Genomic DNA, 12430 nt, shown 5'->3' with positions numbered 1-12430 from the left:
CGTTTCCCTTCTCTTTCCACTGTTAACTCACACTCAGACTGACTTTACCGTTTAGTCTTCCGGTGACAGAATATTCAGCGGGACTGTGACTTTAGAACTAATGACAGTGTCTGGTGGTGGATGCAGGGGCTTTATGCAAGTTCACTTGTTCCAAACTGCTGTTCGGTCCTCTCTCCTCACAGGCAATGCCCTGTGCCTGACGAAGGGGCTGCCCTCCCGGGATCCGGGGCTGATCCCCCAGCTGGAGGCCTGGCAGCTCATGGGAAGCTTCTCCGGCAGCAGTGGGAGGGGGTGACGGAGGAGGGGTGGGGTGGCAGAGGCGGGCAGGAGGCCCAGGCCGGGCGACTCAGGCACGTCCCTGGGTCCCTGCATCAGGATGGACATGGCAGCTCCCAGCCGGCAGCAGCTTGAACGCGATCAATACGCAGCATCTCCGCTGGGAGCCGAGCCCCAGGCGCCTGGGAAGTGGGGGTTCGGAGGCTTCCAGCCTCTGTAGGCACGGAAGTCACGCCGGAAGGTGACTGGGACAGTGCCGGCCCGGGTCCCCTCAGACACACAGCACACCCCCCCCCACCCCGCAAAATGCCCCCAGAGGAGAAACGGGACGAACGCTGGGGAGTGAGCCTCCCGGGCGCTCTCATTTCCTTCCCGCCCCACCACGGGTCCCTTCGCAGACTTCTCCGTGGAGCCCAGGCAAGGGCGGTGCAGGAGGCGCTGTGGGACAGCTGCCTCGCACACTGCCCACAAAGGGCTTCCACAGGCGTGACATCATCTGAAAGCAAACACACAGTTCCTGAGGGCCGACCAGGTGCTTCCCCGAGTCGCGCCTGCGGAAGCCGAGGCCCAGGGAGGTCGGCCGCCCCTGTCCCGGGGTCGACTTGGCCGGCTTGCAGCTTGGGCTCTGTGGTCTTCTTGACCACATACCGCAGAGCTTCGCGAATATTCTAGAAGGGTCATTGGCCTGAAAAAATTGTAGTCTTGTACCTGGGTTCTAATATTTGTATAGGTCTCTGAAAATCTTTCAGCTCAAGGCTAAAAGCTATGTAAAATGTTTAGGAGGAAAACTTCTTTTGAGTTGTTGGTAAAATATCATGCAGTGCTTAAGAGATGTGAAAGGTGTGTGGGAACAGTCTCTACTGTCGCCTTGCTCTAGATAGACAGATAATAGTCACTCCCTCGTGTCTGACTCTCTGCGACCCCCTGGACTGTAGCCCTCCAGGCTCCTGTGTCCATGGGATTCTCCAGGCAAGAATACTGGGGTGGGTTGCCATTTCCTTCTCCAGGGGATCTTACTGACCCAGGGATTGAACCTGGGTCTCCTGCATTGCAGGCAGATTCTTTACCATCTGAGACACCAACGATGCTTCTCTTCTTGCTCTAACCCTCCAATATTGACAGTATCTAGGGAGGGTGGTTGTTTCCAATTTCTGCGATAAACAGCCACGGTAGCAGTATCCACTGTGGCACACGGATTCAGAGCCGGAGAGGCACAGAGCGCATGGTTTGAGTATTTCTGAAGTAATGTGTTCAAATTCTTAAACAGAGAACATAGAACAGGCTGGGTTCTGGGCTGGGGAGCCTGATTCTAAACAAATCACATGGTTGTTTTTTTTTTAATCTTTTAACTATTTATGTATTTATTTTTTATTGAAATATATTTAATTTACAGTGTTTCAGGTATACAACAAGTGATTCCGTTATACACACATACATATGCAAATATGTATGTATATATGGGCTTCCCTGGTGGCTCAGAGAGTGAAGGATCTGCCTGCAATGCAGGACACCCAGGTTCAATCCCTGGGTTCGGAAGAACCCCTGGAGAAGGAAATGGCAACCACTCCAGTTTTCTTGCCTGGACAATTCCATGGACAGAGGAGCCTGGTGGGCTTGCAAAGAGTCAGACATGACTAAGTGACTCACACACACAGATTCTTCTCCTTGATAGATTATTACCAGATATTGAATGTAGTTCCCTGTACCACACGGTAGGACCATTGTTTATTTTATACATAGTAGTGTTTATCTAGGAGGCAATGGCACCCCACTCCAGTACTCTTGCCTGGAAAATCCCATGGATGGAGGAGCCTGGTGGGCTGCAGTCCACGGGGTCGCCAAGAGTCGGACACGACTGAAGCGACTTAGCAGCAGCAGCAGCAGTGTATATCTGGTAATCCCTAACTTCTAATTTATCCCTCCCCTCTTTCCCCTTTGGTAACCATGAATTTGTTTTCAATGTCTCAAGAAACCACATGTTTGGAAGAGAAAAAAAAGTACTCAATGGAGATAGAACAAGATCAAAGATACCCTGAGGGAACTTAGTGACTCAGATTTCAGACAAATAAATTACAGACTAATTCTGTGTGTTTGCTTCTCAAAAACATATGCAAACAAGTGTGAGCAGTTACTCAGAGCTTAATTGGTTTAATGTATTAATCACTATGTTGCAAAATCAGGACATTAAACTAGAAAACATCATTGCAGAAAGAGAATCCCACTGAAGACTGTCTCTGTCAGGGAAATATTTACCTCTGCTCTGCAGATTTCTGTTCCAGCCGTGAACAGTTCTCTTCACTGAGGACTAGCATCACTGCAGAAACAGGAACGCTTCATTCACCTTCACACCGTCGACCTGGGAAAGAAATGGGCAGATGAGCTGGGGTCCGCTAGAAGGATGCCCAGTCTGAAGGGAAAACCTACAGGACCCAGTTGATTTTCTTACCCCTCGATTTCTATGAAGGAAGCCAAGGTCACCCTCAAAAGAAATCTGTCTTTGAAACAGACCCATCGGCATAGAGAACAGACTCTAGATGCTGGGGGAGGGGGTGCAGATGGAGAGAGAGACAGGGAGTTTGGGGTTGACAGAAGCCGACTGCTACGCATAGAATGGACACACCTCTAGGTCCAAGTGTGTTACACTGAAACTCAACACCCTGTGATGAACCATAATGGAAAAGAATATAAAAAAGAACGCACGTGTGTGTGACTGAGTCTTTGCTGTACAGCACAGACTGGCACAACACTAAATCAACTATACTTGGAGTATTTTTAAAAGAGAGAGAAAGAAACCTGTTTTTCAAAAGCAAAGGGGCCAGCAGGGTACCTTCTGCCTCTGAGGCTGTGGGCATGTGCCCGGGGCGGTTGAAATACAACCTTGGAACCACGCGGGGAGAAGGAAGTCCCTCACGGTCCCTTCAGGATGCATTCTACACATCACTCATCTTTACTGGGTTCCACCGAGGAACCAGAGGATCTTCAAATGCTGTTCTCTGGCCTCAGGGAGCTTGGATTTTTATTCATGTCTACCCAGGGGACTCACCTTCTCCCTAAGGAAGAGAAAGAGAAAATAAAAAGCAGACAGTCTGGAGTCCTGATTTGCTGGAGGCGCACAGAGTTCTCCTGGGAAGACCTGGCCGGCCATCTGTTCCTTTTTTCCTCTCTGCCGGCGGGTAAGTCCCCAGGGAGGCCCTCGAGCCTCCCGAAGAAGGCGGTAAGCCCTGTGCTCAGGCACGACTCCTCAGCGGCTTCAAGTCAGAGTTACAGGGTCTCAGTGTTAGTCCTCAGTCGCGTCTGACTCTGTGACCCCATAGACTGTAGCCCGCCAGGCTCCTCCGTCCATGGGATTCTCCAGGCAAGAACACTGGAGCGGGTTGTCATTCCCTTCTCCAGGGGATCTTCCTGACCCAGAGATCAAACCTAGGTCCTCCCTCATTGCAGGCGGATTCCTTACCATCTGAGCCACTGGGGAAGCCTTAGAGAAGTTACTTAAAAGTTCTCATTAGCCAAACGGAGATAATCACATCTACCTCTCAGGCAACCAGAAGGCCTCGTGAGCCGTGAGCCGGGTCCTCTGTGGCCGCAGAGGCCTGGGGGAAGGGAGGCAGTCGTGAGGGAGGAAAGGACAGGAGAAACAGGAGAGGATGAAGTGAAGAGGGGACCCTGGGGGGCGGGAGCGGGGAGGGGAGCCCGGCACCGTATACCTCCTCCTGCCTCCAGGACATGCTTGTGGTTTTTTGTTTTTTTTTTAATAATTATTGTATTTTCAATTCGAGGATAATTCCTTTACAACGTTGGGTTGATTCCTGCCATGCAACAATGTGAATCAACCATGAAAGTGAAGTGAAAGTCACTCAGTTGTGTCTGAAGCTTTGCGACCCCATGGCCTATAGAGTCCATGGAATTCTCCAGGCCAGAATACTGGAGTGGGTAGCCTTTCCCTTCTCCAGGGGATCTTCCCAACCCAGGGATCGAACCCAGGTCTCCCACATTGCGGGCGGATTCTTTTACCAGCTGAGCCACCAGGGAAGCCCAAGAATACTGGAGTGGGTAGCCTATCCCTTCTCCAGTGGATTTTCCCAGCCCAGGAATCAACCCGGGGTCTCCTGAATTGCAGGTGGATTCTTTACCAGCTGAGCCACCAGGGCAGCCCACACTGTCTGAGCTCCCAGTGTCATATGCAACTTCCCGCCAGCTGTCTGTTTTACACGTGGTCATGTATATGTTCCCACGCTGGGTGCACTTGTTAAATGTTGGAGCCACAGTGAGGAAAGAGCCCTCAGCCACGCTTCTCAAAATAGAAGTCTCAGTGTATATTTGGAAGACAATAATTTCATTTTCGAGGGAGAATTTTTGGTAAGAAGAGTTTACACGGGCAATTAAATTCTAACCTCTTGACACATCTGCTAAAAGCTATAGAAACAATAATGTCTTGTATTTCCTATGAGCCAGCACTTTGCAAGGACGTCGATGACATAATGCATCCTCAGGACTCTGTGACATCAGGGCTGAGAGACCCGTTGCCCAGCCATGCACACTGAGCTCAGGGAGGTCAGGTCAGCGTCCAGCAGGAAGGCAGAAATGCCAAGATCCAAGCCAAGGTCCCTTTTATCCTGAGTCCCGTGCTCTTCACTGCTGGCTTCGGAGGCTGCGGCCCTGCCACCCTCACGGAGAAGTCACCGTGCTCTCAAACTCTGCAGCGTGGTCGATTTCTCCGTCTCGCCTTCATCCTCGTCACCTTTATTCTCTGTCCTTGGGCATAAGCACCCCGTTCATGGACTGAAGCAGTAGGGGAGGTCGGTGCTGAGACACCTCCTTCCTGCCCGGCCTGGCCCCCACCCTGCACCCTCGTCCACCCCAACCTCCTCGTGCCTTCGGTCTCCCTTCTCTGTGCAAACTCAAGACCAAAGACATGCATGTTCTTACTTCCTACCTTCTTACCCCAGAATTGGCACACCAAATGCACCATGCTTTTTGCACTTACTCTGTTTTCCCCTAGCCAAGTGCCCAGGGAATACTTGGCTTTTAGCTCAAGGGAGCGTCCTCTTCCCCCTTGCAGAGACAGGCCCTGGTAAGTCATCGGGTGGCCTAGCCTGGCCCTTGGGTTCAGCCACTTGCTGGTTTGCACGTGTTTTGGAATCACAGACGATCCTGCGGGGAGCCACCTGGTCAGAGGTCAGTGCCCCCGCATCAGGGGTAGCCCTGGGAGCAGATCACGGAGTCGGGGAAAGGCCGTTGGACGTCTTGCTGGCTGTGCCCCTCACAGGCAGATGGGCACATCCACCGAGAAAGGACAACAGCCTGGGCACCCTGGCCCCGCAACGCCAGAGAGCTCAGTCAGACGCCCGCCGTCCTCCCAGCTGGCCGATGAGCGCCTGGACCCTGCTGCACTCCTACCGCAGGGGTCTCTGACTGTCGGGCTTGCACGTGTTTTGAACCATGTGTATTTCTTGTTCTGTGACCTGCCTGTGACCTCGGCCTGCTTTTCTGTTGGTCTTGTGGTCTTTCTTGCTTTCATCTCCGAGAGCTCTTTGTGTATTTTGGAGAAAAACACTTCTCTGTGTCGTGAGGTGCCATTCTTTTCCCCAGGTTTTGCCCTCTGTGCTTTCCCTTCTGTGTTGCGCTTTGGTTTGCTTTTCTGTATGGAAGTGGCTGTTGCTCACATTTGCAGTTTTTTAAAACTGTGGGCCATTTTCAAAGTCCCTATTGAATCTGTTACAATATTGCTTCTGTTTCTTGGCTCTTTGGCTGGGAGGATCATGGGGTCTTAGCTCCCAGACTGGGGATTGAACGGGCACCTTCAGCATTAGAAGGCGAAGCCTTAACCACTGGACCACCCTGGAGTCCCTATGCTTGCAATTATTCATCTCTGTGTTTTGAGACATAGTTCCATATGTCTGTCAATTCCAAGGTTATTCTATTCAGAGTCCCAACAGGAATTACAGGGGACACACACAAAGTCTGGTGACTCAAGTAGGGGTTACATACAAAGGGACTAGTGACAGGGCCTGGGCAAGTTTTGGGGGGGGGCCAGGGGCAGGGCGAGAACGGGGGCCCCGAAGCAGCAGAGAGGCCGTCACCCTGGGTCCCCAGGGAGGCAGGAGTCATGCAGCCTGGAGGGCGGGAGCCGTGTAGACCAGGCTGCCCGAGAGGGGCCCCCGTCTGGCGGGACCAGGAGCGAGCACCCCACCCTCACGTTCCTCGCGCCGCCCTGTCTGGCCATAGCTCCATGCTGGGAGAAGCCTGCCTCGGGTGGTGTCCCCGTGGGCAGCAGCCCAGGGCCCAGAATGAGGCAGCGAGGGGCCTGAACTCTGTGTGGTGGACGCGGGGGGCATAGATCAGGCCCATTTCCAGACCCTCTGGCAGCACTTGCAGGGGCTTATTTTCCCATTGACAGCTTTGCCATGGGGTCTCTCTGGATGGACTCTGGGTGGTCACCGCTTCCCTTCCCCCAACAACTAGCCACTGTTCCCTATGCTGTTTACCACAAGATCCCCTTTTGCCCCCATTTGTCATATATTAATGTCCCATGGGCACGCGGGGCTATTTCTGGGCTTTCTCTGCTGTTCCAGTGGGCCGTGTGCCTATTCATATTCTGTATTAATCACCGAGGCCTTGGGAAGGTTTTAAGACCGGGGAGACAGATGCCTCTGTGTTTGTCTCTCCTGCTTTAGAGTCTTGCTGGACTGTGCTTACTTGTTTATTTTGAGTGAATCTGCTTGTCTGTTTGTGAAGGAAGGAAACTCTTTAGGTCATTTGGGGAGATTATATTAAACCTATGCACTTATTCATAGACGACCCACATCTTTAGCACGTAGCGATCTGGGGCTTCCCTGGCAGTCTAGGGGCTGGGGCTCTGTGTTTTCACCGCCAAGGGCACGGGTTCCCTGCCTGGTCAGGGAACCAAGAACCCACAAGCCATGCGGTGTGGCCAAAAAAAAAAAAAAAAAAGATTTTTAAAGAAACAAGTTTGTTCCTGGGTTTTGTCACTGAGAACAAACAAGCAAAGAAAGACACCTGGCAGACGCTACCTGGCCAGGTGAGGAAAGCCTTTGCTGGCAGTGATAGGTCGGACCGACAGCCTAGGGGATACACAGAGACCACATCTCTCAGGCGCTGCTCCCGCCAAAATGCAAATCCCACATCTCATCCCGTGAGAGGGCATGTCTGCAAAGTCAAACTGAGAGCATCCCCAAGAGAGGGGCCTGTCCTCTTCACCAATGCCAGGGTCGTCAACTCTCCGTCAACAGCACTGAAGATGCTCAGTGTCCTTACGGACAAAGAAGGGACGGCCACCTTCTCCAGATGAAGAGAGACGACGAGGACCTTTAACCCACGGCACCGTGCCGCCCTGTGTGGGTCCGGGAAAGGGGACCACTGAGGGTGGAGTCCGCACGGTGGGTTAGATCACAGTATTGCTTCAAGGTCAAATCACCTGACCTGATCATCGTACTGTCGGTGTGTCAGGGAACACTCCTGTTCTTGCAAAACACACGATGGAACATTTAGGGGAAAAGAACGTCCTGCTACTGACCCTAAAATTGTTCACACATACAAAAAATAGAAGTATGCATATAACTGTCGGGAGGAGTTGTAAAGTAAATGTGGTCATTGTTAACAATGGAGAACTGGGTAAAGAATATGTGGGAATTCTTGGTACTGTTCTTGCAGCTCGATGCTGGCGCGGCTCCTGGAACGTGGTCCTCAGGCTCCTCCCCACGGCATCCTCGCAACAGTGGGTGCTGCTTGGGTGGGGCTCGTGAGGTGCCAGCCGGCCACCAGCCTCTGGCCACAGTAAAACTGGGAGAAACAGCAGCAGCCTTGGGGACTGGATAACTCCTGGCCTTACAGAGCACGGCCCAGGGCTCCAGGGAGCTGGAGTCCTCGGCAGAGGTTCTGGGGAGTTTGTACACAGACAGCGCTGCTCTGGGAAGGACACAGAAATACATCCTGTGGGCGCAGAGGAAGGCTCAGGTCAGGGACAGAAGGAAACGGGGCTCGGGAAACGGATGCTGTTCCTCAGTCGGTCCCAGAGGCGCTGAGGTGGGAACCGGTAGGAACAGCAGGGAGCTTTCGGGGGAGGTGGGGGAGGCCGTGTGCACGGGGGGTGCGCCCGAGGTGGGGCGGGGGCCCATCCGGGCCGGAGTCCCGGTGAGTGGGGTCCAGCGTTGCTGACTGCTCGGTGCTGTGCTCCGAAGGCAACTGGAGTGTGTGCGTGCATCTGTGCTCTGTGTGTGTGTGTGTGTGTGACAGAGACCACCAGCAGTTGGGAATGGGGCCCATCTGGGTTCCTGCTGGTGCCAGGACTAGACCCGAGTTCCACGAGGTCATTATCCCCAGCTCTTGGCAGCCCAGATTAAAGAGCAGCCCAGCTGGGCAGCCAGGGCCCAAGGTCCCAGAGCCAGACGTCCCAGCGGGTGGCTTCTGCCCCTGACCGGCTCCACGATGGGTCAGGACAGGACTGGACGGTGGGGGCCCCTGCGAGACCCCAGGTCTGGACTGAGCGGAATGCCGACCACACGGAGGGAGGGAGCCACTCCGGCTGGATGGATGCAGCCCCTGCTGCCTCCCCAAGGGCCTGTTAGTGAAGGCAGAGGCCAGGTCTGGGCTAAACCTGAGTCCTCTGTGCGGCCTCCCAACAGGTTGGAGGGGGCCATGCCGGGGGGCGGGGGACGTCAGACTCTCTGTGGGTGATGGAGTGTGGACGTCCCGCACGCCCCGTGGCATCTGTCTGCACCAGCGTCCGCTCACTGCTGAGCAGCTGCGTCTGTCAGAGCAACGACGCGTGTGCAGGGAAGGAGCTGGGCCCCAAGTGTAACAACACCTGTTCAGGAACGGGCCTGGGCCCCAAGAGCTGGCGGCGTCGCCCCAGGCTTTCCACCGGCAGATTCTGCGGTCCAAGGATGGGATCTTTGAGTAGCCGGAGAATGTGACTTTAGATCAGAGGGCGTAAAATACACTCCAGAGAAAAAGAAGGGACTCATCTTCCCATTCTTTACACGGTCAGCCCAACTGCAGGCTGCTGTGCCCTCTCCCCCTCAGCTTTGTCTGGAAATAACCTCCCAGAGTCAGGCTGCTGGGTGTGAAAGAGAAACAAAAGATGTAGTCCTTGAAAACTGGACACCCTGCACCTCCTGTGGTGCAGGATTCCAGAGGGCTTATCAGCTCCAGCTTGGTTGTATGTTATCTGGTACAACCCTGTGCAATTAGAAACAAAATAATCCAATTTAGCCAACATTAAGCAGCAGCTATGTAGTGGGCATGCCGCTATCTGCCAGGACTTTCAATATAACCAGGTCTCTGGTTTATTCATACACTTCTGATGGTGCTGGTGGTTGTCAGGGAGGAAGTTAGTATCAGAATTGCTTAAGGAACAACCTTGTAAGTAGTCACCAGGGTCTTTAAAAGAATAGGAATCTTTACATTGAACATTGACTTATTTTATAAAAGGATAAAAATAAAGTGTCTCTATTTTTATACTTTATACTCTTGAGACAAGTGTCTCTTTACCACAAAAGTGATTATTCCTCTTAGTGTAAGAGACTACAGAAAAATGAGTTATTATTATTTAGTCACTCAGTCGCGTCTGACTCTGTGCGACCCCATGGACTGTAGCCCACCAGGCTCCTCTGTGCATGGGATTCTCCAGGCAAGAACACTGGAGTGGGCTGCCATGCCCTCCTCCAGGGCATCTTCCCCACCCGGGCACTGAACACGCGTCTCCTGCACTGGCAGACGGATTCTTTACCACCTGGGAAGCCCTACAGAGAAGCGAGTGGGCTGGGATTTTACACACGCACATAAGCGTACACTCACCCCCACGTCGATACTGCCCGTCTCCACTTGAGAACAGATAGCTGTCTCTTCCGAGTGAAGACGAGGATATCGGGGTCCTCGTGCCGCTTCCATTTCCTCCCTGCTTCCTCTTCACCTTGTTGTGGTTCTACTGCTGCTTGAATGGAGTTTCCCCCAAGGTGTGTTCCTACCGTGGGCCCTGTGACTATGGGCCCTCTGAGACAGGGTCTTCGCAGGTGTGATCAGGTTAGAAAGAGGCCATACTGGTGACAGGGATCGCTGTCCTTACAGGGAGACGGACACTCTGACACAGACACACAGAGACTGAGGCTCAGTGGGGCGGTTAAAGCCTTGGAACACCCTGAAAGCTGGGAGAGGGCCCGGAGCAGTTCCCCCTGCGAGCTCCCAGAAGGACACCCTGAAAGCTGGGAGAGGGCCTGGAGCAGTTCCCCCTGTGAGCTCCCGGAAGGAGCCCACCCTGCCATCACCCTGGCTGTGGGCTTCAGCTTCCAGATCTGGGAGAGGAGACCTCTCTGCCGCACCCCGTTTGGGGTGCTTTGTTACAGCAGCCCCGGCCGACCCGTGCGGTCATGCACTGTCCAGCTTTATGTTAATCACAGTCTGCTTGGTGACAGTGGTCCCTGAAGATGTGTGGCCTGCGCTTTATCTTTAAACAGACTCACTCTTCACTACCTGTGCCTTTGGTCACACACGCTCCCTTTCTCAGCGGTTACTTCGGCTCGGCTCAGCTTCGGACTCTTGGTGAGGTCTGGCCCTCCTCCCCACTCCCCGGCCCTTACCCTCCCCCTCTCTTCCCCCTCCCCCCTCCCTAGTCCGTCCGGCTTCCCAGCTTCCTTCCCACCCTCCTCCCACGCGCCCTCCCCCCACCCCCACTGTGCTGGATGCTTGCTTGGCTGCTCACTCCTTTCTTTTCATCTGACACCTGCTTAAGGAGCTCCTTCCAAACACTCTGCTCTGAATGAGAGGTAACTTGACATGGCTCCTTCCGTCCTTGAGACCGGGCTGTTTTCTCTGCAAGCAGCTGAGAGTCTGTTTTGCTGGTGCCTTAGAGTACGGCCCTGGCGGAGGGAAGGACTTGGCCTGATCAGGGTTTACAGTCGCGCAATCTGGACTTTGTTTCATCAACCAGGACCTGCTCCGCCTCACAGCAGGTGCACCCACCTCCCGCAGGAAACGGGATTCAGGGCCTTCCCCTCCGGCAGTCTGACTGCGGCCCTCGCCCACCGCCTCAGTCTGTTACCCATTCTCATAACTGATTCCACCCACTCAGTCAGGGAGAGAGACAGCCCCCATCTCAGCTGGGGGGACCCTCCCTGTGGCTTCTGGGCCTCAAAGACTGGCCGTGCCCTGGACTCTGTCCTGGAATCTTTCCCTGCCCTTGGTTTCCGGTTTTTAAATGCACTTTTTCGGGTTATATTCTTTCCTCCTTGGTGGCTGTTGGGAAATCCTATTTTTTTTGCCAGTTTAAATTTTTTTTCCTTATTTGTATTGAAAATTGGGAAGGGAAATTCTGTGAGGCCATCTCATTTTAATAGTGAACTTATGTTAAACTGATGTTTGATATAATAGCAGCTAATACGATAATAATAGCAACGATGTTGATGGGGTACGTGGATGAAGACACCGTCACTCAGACTTCCAGTCCCCTCACCCTCATTCTAGGGGTGTGGCAAAGAGGACAGGACCGCCAGGGATGGTTTTTGCTGGAGAGGCAGCGGAGTAGGAGTCTCTGGGGAAGCAGAACCAATAGGGTCTACAGATCTATTTGTCAATGTCTATGTTGTTGCTGGTTCTCAGTCGCTAAGTCCTGTCCAACTCCTTGAGACCCCATGGACTGCAGCACGCCAGGCCTCCCTGTCCATCACCAACTCCCGGAGTTCACTCAAACTCACGTCCATTGAGTCCATGATGCCATCCAGCCATCTCATCCTCTGTCGTCCCCTTCTCCTCCTGCCCTCGATCTTTCTCAGCATCAGGGTCTTTTCCAATGAGTCGACTCTTCGCATGAGGTGACCAGAGTATTAGAGTTTCGGCTTCAACATCTATATCTATGTCTGTATCTTTATACAATCTACACCTGTATCTATTTTCTCTATATCTCTTTATCTCCCTCCCTCCTTCCCTCTTTCTTTTCTTCCTTCCTTTCTTTCTCTTTCCTTCCTTCTTTTGTTCTATCATCTATAGAGTGATTTATTATGAAAAAAAATAGCTCATCTGATGATGGAGAACGAGAAGCGATATAAACTCAAAGGCCTAAGAATGGGAGATACAAGTGCTGTGAGTCCCATTCCAAGTCCCAGCACAGGAGACGGTGCGCGTCCCAGCTCAACAGTCGGCA

At 53.0% G+C, this 12430-nt stretch overlaps 1 long non-coding RNA gene across 2 annotated transcripts; it reads right to left on the bottom strand.

Moving 5' to 3' along the window:
• Positions 1 to 6960: 6960 nt before the first annotated feature.
• LOC113881940 lies at positions 6961 to 11539 on the bottom strand. Of its 2 annotated transcripts, none has more exons than XR_003508223.1 (3): positions 10994 to 11539; positions 10093 to 10375; positions 6961 to 9474 (listed from the first exon to the last, which is right to left on the bottom strand). It is a non-coding gene; the product is annotated as an uncharacterized LOC113881940 (long non-coding RNA). The 2 variants fall into 2 exon arrangements; XR_003508222.1 differs by having other exon boundaries at positions 11015 to 11535.
• Positions 11540 to 12430: the final 891 nt, after the last annotated feature.

Source organism: Bos indicus x Bos taurus, chromosome 23 (genome assembly GCF_003369695.1).
Source record: "Bos indicus x Bos taurus breed Angus x Brahman F1 hybrid chromosome 23, Bos_hybrid_MaternalHap_v2.0, whole genome shotgun sequence".
In the NCBI taxonomy this organism is placed as follows: Eukaryota; Metazoa; Chordata; class Mammalia; order Artiodactyla; family Bovidae; genus Bos; species Bos indicus x Bos taurus.
The sequence above is the reverse complement of the archived record's forward strand: the minus strand, read 5'-3'. Positions and strand labels throughout refer to the sequence as shown.